This window comes from Humulus lupulus, chromosome 8 (assembly GCF_963169125.1).
Source record: "Humulus lupulus chromosome 8, drHumLupu1.1, whole genome shotgun sequence".
NCBI classification, from domain to species: Eukaryota; Viridiplantae; Streptophyta; class Magnoliopsida; order Rosales; family Cannabaceae; genus Humulus; species Humulus lupulus.
In genome coordinates, this window is record NC_084800.1 from 81,082,638 (window position 1) to 81,100,248 (window position 17,611).

A 17,611-nucleotide genomic window follows, 5' to 3' on the forward strand; every position below is an offset into this window, starting at 1 on the left:
ATGTTCAAAAATAAGTTAGTCCTAAGATTAGTCAGTGCACCGGATTTACACTGACTTGCCAATCTACGATATGATCTACTTACACATTACAGTGTTATGTTCTTTCCAGAACATTAGCAAAGTAGATAAGATCGGATGTATTTGTTACATCGGACAAGACCGATATTGACAGTTGATAAGATAAGTAAACATACCGTTATTATCTATTCTAGTCATATCATATAGTTGACCATAGGTCAATTCAATCTCAATTTTGAGTGGTTAGTATTCTAACTGATTGTATTATTTGAGTTCTTTGACTTGTTCGTTACCAGCTTACCCTACGGACTAGCCCATACTTACATCTTGGGAACTCGGTAGTATAATTGAGTGGGAGTGTTAATCATAGATATGAACATCTATAGCTTCTGATAAAGAAGTGAAATGATGGTTTCCTTTTAGTTTGGTTCAAGGTGATAAATGATAGAGATCTCATTTCAGTAATTAAATTAGTTTACTAAAATATCATTTACAAGGAACTAAGTGTTTTAAGGATAAAATACAATGAGGGATAAAACGGTATTTTAGTCCTATCTCATTGTAGACCGTCTATAGAGGATTGAGTGACAATTATGGTTGTAACAATAGATAATTAATAGCGTATCTATATTTGTTATAGAGCGTTGTATGAATTCAAGAGTGCAATTCCAAGTCTATGGTGGAGTCACGAGGAATTAATGAGTTAGTAAATTTATTTATTAGATTTATGATAACTTATTGGAGCTTGATTTCATACGCCCATGGTCCCCATTGTACCTTGGATAAAATCATCTAGATAGTCTCAATTAATTGATTTAATTATCAATTAGAATTATCAAAGTTGACCAGGTCAATTTTGGATAGTTTCACAGAATTGTGTAATTTTGAGAAGAAAAGATAAATTATGGCAGATTTATTAATTAAGATAAATTGGTATCTAAATTAATAAATAAATTTAAATCAAGGTTCAAATTATAAATAATTAATTTGATAAAGGATTTAAATAATTATTTAATTAATTAAATCAATAGAAAATAATACAGGCCTTGATTTTAAGTCCAATGGGCTTATAATCAAATGGGAAATTTCACGGGCCTATAGCCCATGATAATTTCGGCCTAGGGCTTCAAAATGGCTATTATTTTATTGATTTTTTAATTAACTTAAATGGCCTAATTGAGTCTATAAAAGGAGTGCTTAGAGAGAAGATTTCGGAGAAGTTTGATAAGTCACAAGTCAGATTTTCTGATAGTTTTAGATTCTCTCTAAACACAAGTCCTTTTCTAAGCCTCTTTGTTATTTTCTCTTCTTCTCTCTATATCTATCTCATGTGTTGAGAATTGCCCACACTAGTCTAGGTGGCTCTAAGGATACATTGGAAGATCGTGAAGAAAATGTAAGATCGGTTTAGTTTCTTGATAATACTCTACGACAGAGAGGATACAAGAGTTAGAGAAATTGAAGGAAGGACTCTTTAATTCCGTTGCGTATACTGTAAGTATTCTATTTTTTGTTTCTCTTTGAATTCAATTTTAGAAACATGTTTTAGGCTATCTCGTACTAATTTGTTTAATATTAGATATACATGAAAATAAATAAAGATCCTGTATAAGCTAATCCAACATATACATCCTTAACTCCTCCCCAAGATGCCAAAAACTGCTGCTCGATGCCGGTCTACATGGCCATAACATCAACATCCCAAGTATACTTTGTTTTGTCGACTGTTTTCTTGTACTGATCATATCGGGCAGGTATCACTTGTGAGAAACAACTATTCATCACAACTGCATTCTGTCGATATATATTGGGAAGATACTTGCGACGCATATGAAGCATGTGTTCTGCCGCTTCAATATGCTGCAAAGAGAGAACCATAAAAAAATTAGCAAAGACCATCATAAATTGCTACTGTCGAGCTCCATCGAGCTCACATCGAACTACTATCGAGCTCACATCGAGCCAATCTGAAACAATAAAGAACAACCATATTTTAACATCCCTATCGAGCTCACATAGAACTACTATTGAGCTCACATCGAGCCAATCTGAAACAGTAAAGAACAACCATATTTTAACATCCCTATCGAGCTCACATCGAACTACTATCGAGCTCACATCGAACTACTATCGAGCTCACATCGAGCCAATCTGAAACAGTAAAGAACAACCATATTTTAACATCCCTATTATAGAGTCCAAGAACTTTACTTAGCTAGTTAGATAGTAGTATAATAGTAATAGTAGTAGTATTTTTATGACTGTGGATTTTGGTTCAGCTCGGGATTTATTTGGACACTCATAGTAACACTTGTAGATTTTCTAAGTTTAACCTATAGTTTAAGAATATTAATTTTAATCTAAGGTTTGATTAATATGACTGATGTTGATGGTGATATTTATTATATTATAAGGTTTTGATAGACCCAATAAGAAAGTAACACTTGTCATGTGTATGTTTAATGATAATTAAGTATTTTTGAGGAATAAGTTTATTAAGATTAATATTTGAATATCCTAGGGTCTGTAAGCAGCTTTGAAAACGTTAGAGGACTTAGTCAAGGTTGTTTACTCAATTCAAATTAGGCTGAAAATGTGCAATTTCGTGATTAAATATTCAGCGTATGCCGATATATCGCAGCTTTAGGGGGCGATATGTCACAGTACGGGGATACGAAAAACATGAAACTTCGCACGATCACCTCGGCCATGCTGGCTCAGGCGATATATCGTCTATAAGGGGCATAACCATACATACTGTACTTGGACTCTTGCTGCACCTTGGCATCCTTCTTGGCATCATAGTTGGCATTTTGCTTCACCATGTCCTTCTTACAAGAATGCAATAGACTCCTATAAGAGTACTTCCCCCATGGATAGCTGAAGAAGTACTCTACATTCTCAACAATTTTTAGAATATCTCGCCAAATGTGCAACTTGCCCTCAATGGCATTCAGAACCCCCTCAACAAACAGACATAGACCAAGCTTGTACACATCTTCCACAACCATACAAGTCTTGAAAGCATGGTCCACCTATGAGAGTTTTACTTTCTCAGCATCGTTGAAATACTCCTTTATCAACCAGTCGCTAAGATTACGCCCTTCCAACTCTTCTGGTGACGGGAAGGTACTGAAATCCAACCCCGTCACCAGGGCAAACTCTCCCATGCAGAATCTACAAGACTTCGACCCCAAGAAAAAATGCACCTCATCTTCGTTGTTGCTGGCGATTTTCCTCTGCAACAATTGATGCACCAAGACTCCGGAGAAATTAAACTCCGAAGCCAAAAAGAATTGCTTGAAAGGGGATTCCTTAGCCCTTTCAAGCAGCCCGAGCTCCAAAAACCTGGTCTTAATGTGATTTAAAGTACTACTACCCCAATATGTCACTCGACCAGGAAAGTGATCAATGAACGAAACAAGCAACTTAGGCATCTGCAACAACACATGAAAAAAAATTTGGTAAGAAAATAGAATGTTAAACATAATCAGAAAAAAATTCAAAATAATTTCATCAAAAAACTGAAATAAGATGTCATCGAGCTATAATCGAGCTGAAGCATACACTATCGAGCCAATGTCGATCCTATCGAGCTAAGAAAAATATGTCTACATAAATAATCATCGAGCCTATTATCGAACCTGTCGAGCCCTATTTATTAGTACCACAGATCCATCGAGCCTACTGTCGAACCCTTATCGAACCTATCGAGCCCTTTTAACCTAATACCACAGATCCATCGAGCTCTTATCGATCCACCATCGAACCATTCAAACTACCCTATCGAGCCCACTATCAAACGATAATCGAGCCTATCGAGCTAGTTTCATATTTTACCCATGGATAACATCGAGCTTCTATCGAACCTTATCGAACCTATCGAGCCCTTTTAACCTAATACCATTGTTGACCGTGTTTTTGGCCAACGACGTGAGAACGTCAAAAATGACAAACCTTCAAGAGAAATAAAACGACACAGACAGGTTTTGAACAGAAAATAAATAACACAGGGATTTTTATAGTGGTTCAGCCCCAATATGTTGGTAATAGCCTAATCCACTTAGAGATTTGATTATTTTATCTACACTCAAGATCAGATGAACCAGTGTCAACTGAGTTTCTTCAGTGTAAATTCTCAGAATACAAAAGAGTTCTCTCTCAAGAAAACACACTTTCTCTCTCTAGAAAACTCAGACCAAAACTTCAAATTGCCAAAAAAAAGTCTCAAAAGAAGAAGAAGAAGACCCCCCCCCCCCCTTTTCTAATCCCATAAACCATATATTTTTAGGCTTAGGATCATACATCTGATATCCCCTAGAATCAGGATATTTTATTATATTTATTACATTTAAATTACAAAAATATTCAAAATGTAACAGAACACCCAATTTGTGGGAAAAATGAGAGATTCCCGCGTATGCCAAGATCGATTCTTGTTGAAGCCGTTTCTGGGAATCTTGACGTAGTCTGCTCTACCTAGTTGATGAATATCACCTTCTGGTAGGCCATACCTCTGCTAGTCGGACATGCACTTGTTGGTAGGACATGCAAGTGCTGGTTGGACATATGCATGCTGGTAGTACATGCCAGTGATGGTCGGACATATGCATGCTGGTAGGACATGCCAGTGCTGGTCGGACATGTGCATGCTAGACATATGCACACGGACCAGGACTTTGTCACTCCTCGGATGCATGGTGTCCGAGCGGACACGCATCGGGTTCCTCATGTGCACTTGGCTCTGACATGCCAGTGCTGGGCAGCAAAGTCATTCCTGGTCGGTCATGCACATCTCTGGTCTAACATGGCATATCTGGTCTAACATGACATATCTCTAGTCTAACATGGCATACTGAGCTACTCCTAAGCCAAGTCACTTTATCACAACTCTGAGGAGCTAATATATTTATTGACTATTAATGTGTCTTTTTGTAATGACCCACTACTCTAGACTTTTGGACCATTAACGAAACTATACATACAAAACCTTAATAGAACTTACATTTGCGAAAATACCATAATTTTATTAAGTAACTTGTAAAAATAAGAGTTACTTACAAAATATCAAGAAGGATATGGGATCCCATTGTCTTAAAAACAAATCATAATTTAAAATAAAGAGTTACATAGAAAGTGCGGAAAAATTACATATAAACCCATAAAGAAAAGACTACATCCTCGAAATCGAACACTCGACTCCTTGAATCCATCCACCATCGATACACAATCCCAAGCATCCACGAACCTTACCGCCTCTAAAGCTATTTTCCTGCACATAAAACAAAAAGGAATGAGCCTAATGCCCAGCAAGGAAAATCTAACACATAGTCATAAACATAAATTTCATAATAAACATAAAGACATATCATAACACTTATTACATACACTTATTATAATGGCCATTATTACTTGGGGTCCCATAGACTAAACAAGTCATATGCCCATGAGATTAGTGGGGTCCTACTAGCTAAGTAGGTCATATCACTACACCAAACACCCATTACCATAACACATGATTATAATAGAATTTAAAAAGAGTTATTGTAAGTGAAAAAAATTTCAGGCGGCAACTTAAAATAAGGTATCGCCAAATGATTTAACATTTTTTGACTTAACATTTTTCAACCCGTGTACCCATTTCCCCTATACCCATTTCCTCAATCATTCTTCGGTCTTCCCCTTCCTGGTCTCTCGGTCCCTTAATCTTCAATCGTTCATCGTCTTTCCGTTCCTGGTCCGTTCGTGGTCTATCTCTTTCGGTTTCCCGTAGACCTATCCCTCTCGGTCGGGAAATGAGAAAATAAGCATAAATTTTTAATATTTCACTAACTCTCTATTCCCCAATTTCTATTTCTATCATTTACCACACAAAGACAACCCTAATCATTCTCTCTTCTGTCTTTTCCCCATGGATGGCTTGTTCTATCCTCTGTATCGTTTCCCACTGATGGTACACAGATAGTCATAGCCATTCTTCTTTTCTTTCACTAAATTTTTTTTGCTCCAGTGCCTCCTCTTAGCCATGGCTAGGGCTACCATAATGTTTATTTCTTCATAATGGAGAGGGGTTAGTCCTCTTCAAAATCTCTGTTCCAGAAGTTTCTTCATCGCCAGCAAAGATTTTAAGGTCACTATATCATCTTCCTCTTCTCTAATTATTATTATTATTATTTGTGGCTTCCAAATGGCAATTTCCACGATTATCCTTGAGGTTCGTAAATCTGGGATTGCAAACCAGAAATTGGACATTAATAGCCTTCTGTTTAATATATAAAAAAATCATTTTGGGTCCTTTGAAGGACTAAATGGGATTAGAATTTTTTTGTGCCTATCGCTACCAGGTATCCATTTGTTCCTGTACTTTCTTTTAAATCTATTATGTATATATATATATAAGCAACAATTAATAATTAGCAAGTGTTCTATGTATATGTCTATCTTTATGATGGAATATCTTAAGTGCTTAGATTGATAGTGTTAAATAGCTTTACGTTATTCTGCTGGTAATTATATGGGGTCTAGAGCCTAGACCACTTGCATCCATAAAAAAAATTATTAAAAAAATTGCTGGGTCAATATATCAATGATGAAATTTTGTTTTTAATGTAAAAATTATTTCTATTTCTAGGGTGGTGATTTATGGCTTGTTTGGATATTCAGATGGATGTAAAGAATCAATATTATGCAACTATATGGGTGCTCAAGATATGCATTTTCGAGAAAATGAGGTTTGTTTTCTAAATATCTAATTTCTCTCTTAGAGAATTATTTTGCTATAAGGCCTAATTGTTTTGGGCATATAAAATAATATCAATAATGCTCTTTTCCCCTAGTATATAAATGTATATATGTATAAATATATATTTATATATAAAAGAAAGTTTAATTGAGTTCAACTATATCAATGAGAATTTTGTTGCTGTCGATGGGAATGTTTGAAAAAATGTGGCTTGCAAATGATGGCAATTATGGAGAGTTTAGAAGGTTTACAACTTGGAAACAAAGGGACCAAATTGTTTACTTTTAATTGCCATATGAGATTTTTGGGGCTATGCAACAAAAGTGAGTACTATTCTGTTATGCCTTCATTCAATTTCTAGATGCGTAAATACAAACTTAATCCAATATGTTGAAGAAGTAATTTCTTTGGGCTCTTACTATAAAATTTGACTGTGAGATTGGATTTTTAGCTGACTATTGCTCATTTTAGATTGAAACTTTTTGAAATTAAAGATTAAGTTTTATGTAACAATGCTCATGGATTAAGAAAATAAAAAAAACTGCACTCCATATGTTTGGTAAAATGCCTTAGAAACATAATATAGTGTATAGATGTTTTATATAGACTATTCCATAGAGAATATAATATAGCTATGTTTGATCATAGATAAATCAATATAGTCATAGCTTAACATTTCCATGGTAATATTAATGTTATACTTTAATTCAAAAGTTCAAACTTTTTTTCATTCTTTCTATTATGTATACTTTATATAGTTTTCTTCATGGCTGTACAATTTGGAACTCATTTATATACTGTCATGGTTTTCTATCATATTGAGTTGTTAAGAAACTGAACTGAGTACTTATTAAGCTCAATTTTGTCAGTTTACAGCATTGTGAATATCTTGGATTTTTTTTGTATACCTACAGTGTGTGAACATGCTTATTCTTTGGCTCAAAATATGGATCCTGACAGTGAAGGAAGAGGAGTTCTACAATTTAAAACTGGATTGATGTCTTTCATTAAGGTGTGTGCTTAGTTTGAAATGGATAAACTTGACTTCCAGATTTTTAGTCTGTTTTTTTTGCATTCTATACACTTCGACAATAATATTATATTTGCCATATATTTACTTTTTCTTGTTTCCAAAATTTTAGCAAAGACTTGCAAAAAAAGGATGGAGGAGTTATAGATAGAAGCCAAGACATTGCTCTTTTGCAAGATTTCTACAAACTCTATCGAGAGCGGAATGATGTGGAAACGAGAAGAAGAGTTGAATTTAAGGGAGACTGGGGCTTTCAGTGGAGACTTGGGCGAGTAAGTATTTCCCCCATTTGAACTCAAATAGATGGCACTTTTATTTATTTGCTTTTGTTCTATTTATGCTAATACTGTAGTTTTATTTTCTAATCTACCTATAAGGAGAAAAACATAATTATGTGAATGTGACTTTCAATTTTCTCCTTTTGTTTATTTTTGTCCCTTGGTTTATTATTAATTTGAAAACCTTCCTTTAACTATTAGGAAAAGTTTGATTTGTATATTCCGCTGTTTTTTTGGCCAGCCCTTTATCTTTGGTGTTAAAAGTATTTTCTCAGTTTTTCTTTCATGGCCATCATATTGATATATTTATTGATTACTTTTTCCAGGTTGGAGAGAAAGACAGTTAAGAGGAAAAGAGTTTTTGCTACTTTAAAAGTTCTAGGCACAGTCCTTCAGCAGCTGACTGAGGAATTTCCTGATGAGGTTGGTTGTATGACTTTGTGATCAGTCATAATGATTTACTATCACTATTTTTTAACATCCAAAATCTTGTGAAGCATTTATGTTGAGTCCCTAAAAAAAATTCATGTGAAGAATTAGTGACTAAATATTTGGAAAAAAATTGCATGATATGTATCAAGTTTTGTATATAATATAGATTTAGCATTTTCCTATGTTTTTGTCTTAGTTCTGAGTTTTCTGCTTTTGGATGATGATAGAAAATTGGCTGAGAATTCTGAACTTTCCATTTGCTATAGAACTCACTTTTTGTATATATATTTATATATTGGCTGAGATTTCTGAACATTCCATTTACTTTTGGTTCGAGTCATAGATCTATGATAAATAAAGTTATAAAGGGCCATCGATTGTAAGAACAAATCTGAGTTTATAACCATTTCTTATATATAGATGATTATATATCTAGGGAGGTCAGGTGTTAATTAGTTTTCCAGTACATAAATGCAGGACTTGATTCTTCTTCTAGTAGTGTGGGTAATATTACCTCAGATGTCTTATCAGCTGCCAAGAAGAGTCGATTCCCAGACCTCAGAGGTTTTTGCCACTCTTTTTTACTTCCTACTTTCACTATTATACCTTTTGTTTCAAGATTTAAGTAGCTTTTCCCTGAATTCTCTTGCTGCAAACACTATATTCATCATGCTTAAATACTTGATTTTTTAGCTTTTGCATTTCATTTTATGGCTTGTTTCTTAAATTTAATATTCTTAAATTTTGTGCTTGAGTTGGGCTAGTGGCCCAAGATAATTTGGGCCAAGTGTCCACTGTGTACTATTCTCAGCGAGCTCGCTGTGTACTATGTTATGAAGAGTTGAACCAAGATCATTAAACAACACTAGCCATGACTATCAAAAATAAACATTATTTAAGTAAGCACATTAATATTTTGGATGGCTTTTGTATTTCTTTAATACTATTCTGGTTCTGGTTCCTCTTACTTTTTCGATTAAGTTGATTTGTATTGTCTAAAGTTATTGCTTGTTTTATTGAATTAGTCTTAGATGTGTACACTTAAATATAGAGCTCACCACAGATTAAGTAGATCTTATTTGAATGTATAACCTTATGAAATATTTTTGAGATTTAATGGTTAATTGGCCTTGTTAAAGCTCTGTTATATGCTGTTGCATGTTGGTGGGTAATTAACTTATATGGGTTTAGAAGCTATTTGCACTACATATTGGAGCTTACTGACTTTATTTTGCTCACAGAGATGACTCTCTAGTCACTGAAGTGGAGCCTTATATTCCTTTTAATTTCAACTCAGCAGGAATGCAGCCTGTTCTTACCACTAATTATCTGTTGGCCGTCCCCAGCATTCTTGCTTTACAGATGACGTTATAGTCACTGGGGTCTTAACTGCAAGGTGGTCGCCTGACTTAAAAGATGTTCGCTGCGACCTTGATCCTGTGTTGATTGCTAATCATGTGAGGTAAATGTAACAGCTCTGTTTGAAAGAAGAAACATTTTTCATTGTTGAGATGGTTGTTGTTCCATTGGAGTCATACATGGTACTAAAGAGAGGTAGTTCTTTTAATTTCATAAACTCTGCTTAGCCTTGGTGAACCTTGATCCCATCTTTCTTATGATGCATGGGATTTCACTTATGCAGCTAGTTGATGTTTCGAAGGGATAGAAAATGATTTGGTGGTAACTCTTTTAAGGGATGCTAAAGTAGTATCAGATAGATTGAAATAACTACCGATACTGAAAAGAGGCTCAAAACTTGTTACAAACTTACAAATATATTTCTATATTAAAATAATGCGAATAGGTTTTTGGAACAAACCATAAAGTAGATAACAGTTTTGTATTTCAACTTATCTAAGTATCAAAATTGGTTGTGAAGCTTTGGTTACTATATGCACTTGACATACTTTTTATACACATTTAGGAGAACAAATGGGCTGAAATTGGATATTACTATTGTCTTATAATTTATTGTTTGGTTTCTTTGTTTGCTTTGGTGTAGTTGTGAATCTATTATTTTGTATGTGGTGTCCTTTCTTGGATATAATTTCCATAGCATTTTTCTAGAAGTAATTTGTGATGCTAGATAATAACAATAAAATATTTCTTTGTTTATTTTGCAGATATGACAAGCGTTGCAGATATGACAAGCGAAGTATAAAAGGATACTTAAGACTCCTTGAAAGTAGTAACTTTGTTTATTTCTTTGTGTTGAAAGTAGTAACTTTTAGACTCCTTGAATACTTAAAGAATATTTTGCTATTGATGATAGTGTTGAATGTTTTAAACTAAATTGGGGATTGTTGATTCAATGTAGAATGTTCTTACTTTTTGTTATTTGAAAATCAAGTTCATTTGCTGATGCTAGTATATATTAGAAAGCTAATTTTAATTATATAAAAAAAATTAAAATATAATAGAATAAATTAGTGTAATATAAATAAAATATATAATGAGAATTTAAATATATCTAAATATAACAATAATACAAAAATTGAGTTATAATATATATTACAATAACACTTTTTATGCAAAGAATTATGTTATGCAAATTTCATTATATAACACAAATAATGTGTTATACTAAAGTGTAGTATAACACAAAAAATGTGTTATACTAAAGTATAGTATAACACAAAAAATGTGTTATAGTAAAGTGTAGTATAACACAAAAAAAGTGTTATGCTAGAGTGTAGTATAACACAAAAAAAGTGTTATACTAAAGTGTAGTATAACACAAAAAAAGTGTTATACTAAAGTGTAGTATAACACAAAAAAAGTGTTATAGTATCGACTATAAATAACATAATTCAACACTTATCTATATATTAAAATAACACATAAATTGTGTTATCGTTGACAGTACAATAACACATTTGTATAACACTGATAAAGTGTTATGTAAAGTACCCTGACCTACGATAACATAGTCTATCTTAACACATCAGAAAGTGTTATCGTAGGTTTTGATAACACATTTTTGGTGTTATTAAAAGCATTTTTTCTTGTAGTGTATGCCCATAATCTATTTGGGGTCTTGTTAGTCATAAGGGTCATATGCCCAAGCCTACAAACATACATATTCATAACATATTTTATAACATATTTCATAACATAAAACATAAGATAACATAAGCATAAAACATATAGATTCTATCCTATTTTCCTTACCAAAGTTACCGGGATATGTGGACAGTGTTGGGACTTTGGAACACTCCTAATAATCATTATGAAAAAGAGTGAGTCTAATGAAGAAAAAGAGATGAAAAGGAATGGGAAGACTAAACCATTGAAAAACTGTAATGACCCACTAATCTAGACTAATTGGACCATTATCGAAACTATACATAAAACTTACATTTTTACGAAAATACCATAATTTATTGAGTAACTTGAAAATAAGAGTTATTTACAAATAAACAGAATACTAAGAAGGATTTTGGGATCCCATTGTCTTTAAAACAAAACAAGATTTAAAATAAAAGACATTACATTACATAATAATGCGGAAAATACACATAAAAACCATAAAAACATAAAAGGAGACTATATCCTCGAATCGAATAACGCTCGGCCCCTTGACTCCATTCATCATCGATACACATTCTCCAAGCGTCACGAATCTTTCCGCCTCTAAACTTATTTTCCTGCACATAAACAGAAAGGAGTGAGCCTAATGCCCAGTAAGGAAAATCTAACACAAAGTCACATACATAATTTCATAAGAAAACATAAAGACTTAACATAACACATATAACATACACTTATTATAATGGCCATTATTACTTGGGGTCCCATAGGCTAAACAAGCATATGCCCATGGGGTTAATGGGGTCCTACTAGCTAAGTAGGTCATATGCCCATAACCCATTTGGGGTCTTGTTAGTCATATGGGTCATATGCCCAAGCCTACAAACATACACATATATCATAACACTTTTAATAACATAAAACATATAGATAACATAATCACATAACATGTTGATTCTAGCCTATTTCCTTACCAAAGTTACCGAGATTATGGACTGAGTTGGGATTGTTGGAATACTCCTAAAACCATAAGAAAGAGTAAGTCTAAAGAAAGGAGATGAAATGAAAGAGATGGAAAGACAAAACCATAGAAAACATACTTACCGACTTATATGCTTAAAAGCTTGGATTCCCTAACCAAAATAAGAATAAGGTTAGGGGACTGAGTAGAAGGTTTTGAGAAAGGAAATAACATAAAAATACAGAAAAGAACTAGAGTTTTGGGTTTACCTCAAAGATTGCAAGATCAATCTAACCTTCACCGAAATACTATAGAACTCACTTCCCAAAGTGTTTGATAAGCTTATGATGTTTAAGCTTATAGTTTTTCCCCAGACCAAGTGTTTACACTCTCACACTCACTTAACACTAGCAGCCTCTGAACTTAGAGCAAATGGTGAATAATGGCTGGGTACTAGGTCCTATTTATAGAGTTTGGGAATGAAAATATCTTGATTTTACTTGAATAAAAATAATGGCTTTTTAGGTGAAAATCATTTGAATAATCGTTCAGCAGAGGCTGAAGACTCGTTCAGAAAATGTTGGACTGTTGAAGGAGTTTGAATGGCTGAAGGGAAAAGAATTCAAATGTATTTGAATTCATGCTGGTGGAGGCGATATATCGCCCCCTATAGGCGATATATCGCCTGGACCTTTGTTCCCGAGGCGACCGTGCATCGATTCGTGTTTTCCGTATCTACGTGCTGCGATATATCGCCCCCTATAGCTGCGATATATCGGCATACGCTGAATATTTAAACATGAATTTACACATTTTTAGTTGAGTTTGAATGGAGTAAACAGCCTTGACTAAGCCCTCAACGTGCTCAAAGCTGCTGACTGACCCTATACATTCAAACTTTTACCCTTATTTAATTTAATCCTCAAAAATACTTAATCCTTAATTACCATTCAAAACATGTGCTTAAAATCCTATTGGTTGATGTCTAAACCTTATAATATAATAATATAATCCTTAATATCAGACACATTAATCAAACCTTAGGTTATACTTAATATTCTTAAACTATAGGTTAAACTTAGAAAATCTATAAGTACTACTATGAGTGTCCAAATAACTCCCGGTCTGAACCAAAAATCCAAAGTAACAATGATAACACTAAACATACTATAATACTACTAAACAATTAGCTAAGTAAAGTTCTTGGACTCTACAATTCTCCCCTACTAAAAAGAATTTCGTCCTCGAAATTTACTTACCAAATAATTCCGGATACCGGCTCTGCATGTCCTCTTCCAACTCCCACGTTGCCTCGCGTTCAGAACTATTGCTCCATAGGACTTTAACTATAGGAAAGCTCTTGGACCGTAACTGCTTCATCCCCCTATCTAGGATGCTAACCGGTCGTTCCTCGTAACTTAAGTCCTTCTGGAGCGCTATGGTGTCGTACTTGAGGACGTGAGATGGGTCTGACACATACTTGCGTAACTTCGAGATGTGGAAGACGTTGTGACTATCGGCTAGTGCTGACGGTAGGGCTAGTCTATACGCAACTGGTCCCACTTTGTCCAATATCTCAAAAGGACCTAAGAATCGGGGACTGAGCTTGCCTTTCTTCCCGAACCGCTTGACACCCTTCATAGGAGATATCTTCAGGAAGACTTGATCTCCAACTTGGAACTCCACATCGCGTCTCTTGGTATCTGCATAGCTTTTCTGTCGGCTTTGAGCAGCAAGCATACGCTGTCTAATAAGCGTTACTGCTTCTTGAGCTTGCCTAACAGCTTCGGGCCCTAGAAGCTGCCTTTCTCCTACCTCGTCCCAGTGCAACGGTGATCGGCACCTTCTTCCATATAGCAACTCATAAGGTGCCATCTCGATCGTCGACTGGTAGCTATTGTTGTACGAGAACTCGATCAGCGGTAAGTACTTGTTCCACGATCCTCCGAAGTCAAGTACACATGCGCGTAGCATATCCTCTAAAATCTGAATCGTACGCTCTGACTGCCCATCTGTCTGAGGATGGAAAGCTGTACTAAGACTTAACTTAGTACCCATGGCTTGCTGTAAGCTTCTCCAAAATCTTGACGTAAACACTGATCCTCTATCTGATACTATCGTCTTGGGGATTCCATGCAATCGTACAATCTCTTGGATGTAGATGTCTGCATATTGGTCTGCCGTATAAGAAGTCTTAACAGGCAAAAAATGAGCCGACTTGGTTAGTCTATCTATGGCTATCCAAGCAGAATCATGCTGCTTATTTGTCTTTGGCAGACCCGTCACGAAGTCCATGGCTATATCGTCCCACTTCCACTCCGGTATGCTAAGCGGTTGCAATAATCCTGCAGGCCGCTGATGCTCCGCCTTCACTTGCTGGCATACCAGACACTTAGATACATACTCCGCTATGTCCTTCTTCATCCCTGGCCACCAATAGACTGCCTTGATGTCATGAGTCATCTTGGTAGACCCTGGATGAACCGAGTATGGGGTGTTGTGCGCTTCTTCTAGGATCGTCTTCTTAATACTTTGATCGTCTGGCACGCATACCCGATCCTTATATCTCAATAAACCTTGATTGGATATTGAGAAATCTGTAGTCTTGCCTTCTCTGACTGCATCCATGTGCGTTGCTAGTGAATCATCATGTCTCTGACCATTCCGTATGTCTTCTAGCAGATTCGATTGGATAGACAAGTTAGCCAACTTGCCTACAACCACTTCTATTCCGGCACTGATAAGCTCCTGTTGCAGTGGCTTTTCTATTCCGGATAAGGCTGCTAAGTTCCCATAACTTTTTCGGCTAAGTGCATCGGCAACTACGTTTGCCTTCCCCGGGTGGTATAGGATTTCGCAGTCGTAATCCTTTACTAATTCCAACCACCGGCGCTGCCTCATGTTAAGCTCCTTCTGAGTAAAGAAGTATTTTAAACTTTTGTGGTCCGTATAAATCTCGCACCGTTCTCCGTAAAGATAATGGCGCCAGATTTTTAACGCAAAGACCACCGCTGCCAACTCCATATCGTGAGTTGGATAGCGTTGTTCATACTCCTTTAACTGACGTGACGCGTAGGCTATCACCTTGTCATTTTGCATCAGTACGCATCCCAATCCTAACTTTGATGCATCACAGTAGACAACGAACTTGTCGTTGGGTGTTGGGACACTAAGTACTGGTGTTGAGCAAAGCTTATCCTTAAGCAACTGGAAGCTTTCCTCACACTTATCATTCCAGTTAAACTTTTGTTGCTTCCGGGTCAGGTTGGTGAGTGGAGTGGCTATTTTAGAAAAGCCCTCTACAAACTTTCTATAGTAACCTGCTAGCCCTAAGAAGCTTCTTACTTCCGACGCGTTCTTTGGTCTAGGCCAATCCTTCACGGCCTCTACCTTCGATGGATCTACTGCAACTCCGTCTTTCGATATGATGTGCCCGAGGAACGCCACTTGTGAGAGCCAAAACTCGCATTTCTTGAACTTCGCGTAGAGTTGGTGCTCCTTCAATCGCGTCAAAATCATCCTCAAGTGTTCCTCGTGCTCCACTTCATCCTTGGAGTAAATTAAAATGTCGTCGATGAACACAACGACGAATTTATCCAAGTAGTCCTTGAAGACCCTATTCATTAAGTCCATAAACGCGGCTGGCGCGTTAGTAAGACCAAAAGACATTACCAAGAACTCGTAATGTCCATAACGAGTCCTAAAGGCTGTCTTAGGGATATCTCCTCCCTTTACCTTGAGCTGATGATACCCGGACCGTAGATCGATCTTAGAAAATACAGTTGCGCCTCGGAGTTGATCAAACAAATCATCAATCCGAGGTAGCGGGTATTTGTTCTTAATTGTTACTTTATTCAGCTCACGGTAGTCTATGCACATGCGCATACTTCCGTCCTTCTTCTTCACGAATAGTACCGGAGCTCCCCATGGTGAATGGCTTGGCCTAATGAAACCCAAGTCTAGGAGTTCTTGTAGCTGTGTCTTTAACTCCTTGAGTTCCGTAGGTGCCATCCGGTATGGTGCCTTAGAGATAGGCTCGGTGCCTGGTACTAATTCTATCGTGAAGTCTATTTCTCTAGTTGGCGGCAATCCTGGCAAGTCATCGGGGAAAACTTCTGGAAATTCTTGTATAACTCGAACATCACTAACTTTGAGTGATGTCTCCTTCTCCACATTCGTGATGTTGGCTAAGAATGCTTGGCATCCTTTCTCCATCATTCTCTGAGCTTTGAGAGATGACACTAACGGTGTGCGTAGTCCTGAAGCTTGTCCCATGAAGCACAGTTTCTGGCCGTCAGTAGTATCGAATGTCACCTTCTTGCGTCTGCAGTCGATCGTTGCGCCATGCCGTGCTAGCCAATCCATGCCTAGTATGACGTCGAAGTCTTTGATCACCAGCTCTATCAGGTCTCCTTCTAGTTCCTTGTCCTCAATCTTGATTGGTACGCCTCGTACAATTCGTGATGATAGAACTACTTTGCCCGAAGGCAACTCGATTGCAAACCTAGTTCTAAATCTTTCACTAGGTTTGTCTAGTTTATCTATCATTCCTAACGAAATATACGAATGGGTGGCTCCCGAATCAAATAATACATGACATAATTTATTGAGGATGGAAACCTGACCTGTGACCACCTTGTTGCTAGCATCCGCCTCTCCTTGGGTTAAAGCAAAAACCTGAGCAGGAACCATCTTTTCGTCCTTCTTTCCTTCCGGCTTTTGCTGAGGACAGTCTCTTTTACGATGCCCTTCTTGACCACAGTTGAAACACTCCTTGGTGTTGGCACGGCATTCTCCGGGGTGCTTCTTCTGACATTTGGCACATGGCGGGTATTCCACTGTAGAGTCCAAGAACTTTACTTAGCTAAGATAGATAGTAGTATGATAGTATTTATAGCATTATCTTTGTTACTTTGGATTTTTGGTTCAGACCGGGAGTTATTTGGACACTCATAACAGTACTTATAGATTTTCTAAGTTTAACCTATAGTTTAAGAATATTAAGTATAACCTAAGGTTTGATTAATGTGACTGATATTAAGGATTATATTATTATATGATAAGGTTTAGACATCAACCAATAGGATTTTAAGCACATGTTTTGAATGGTAATTAAGGAT

At 36.1% G+C, this 17,611-nt stretch overlaps 1 long non-coding RNA gene across 1 annotated transcript; it reads left to right on the forward strand.

The window, feature by feature from the left end:
* Nucleotides 1–5,580: 5,580 nt before the first annotated feature.
* On the forward strand, nucleotides 5,581–7,772 carry LOC133793921 (uncharacterized). The gene is made up of 3 exons (XR_009875031.1): nucleotides 5,581–6,148; nucleotides 6,650–6,749; nucleotides 7,675–7,772. It is a non-coding gene; the product is annotated as an uncharacterized LOC133793921 (long non-coding RNA).
* Nucleotides 7,773–17,611: the final 9,839 nt, after the last annotated feature.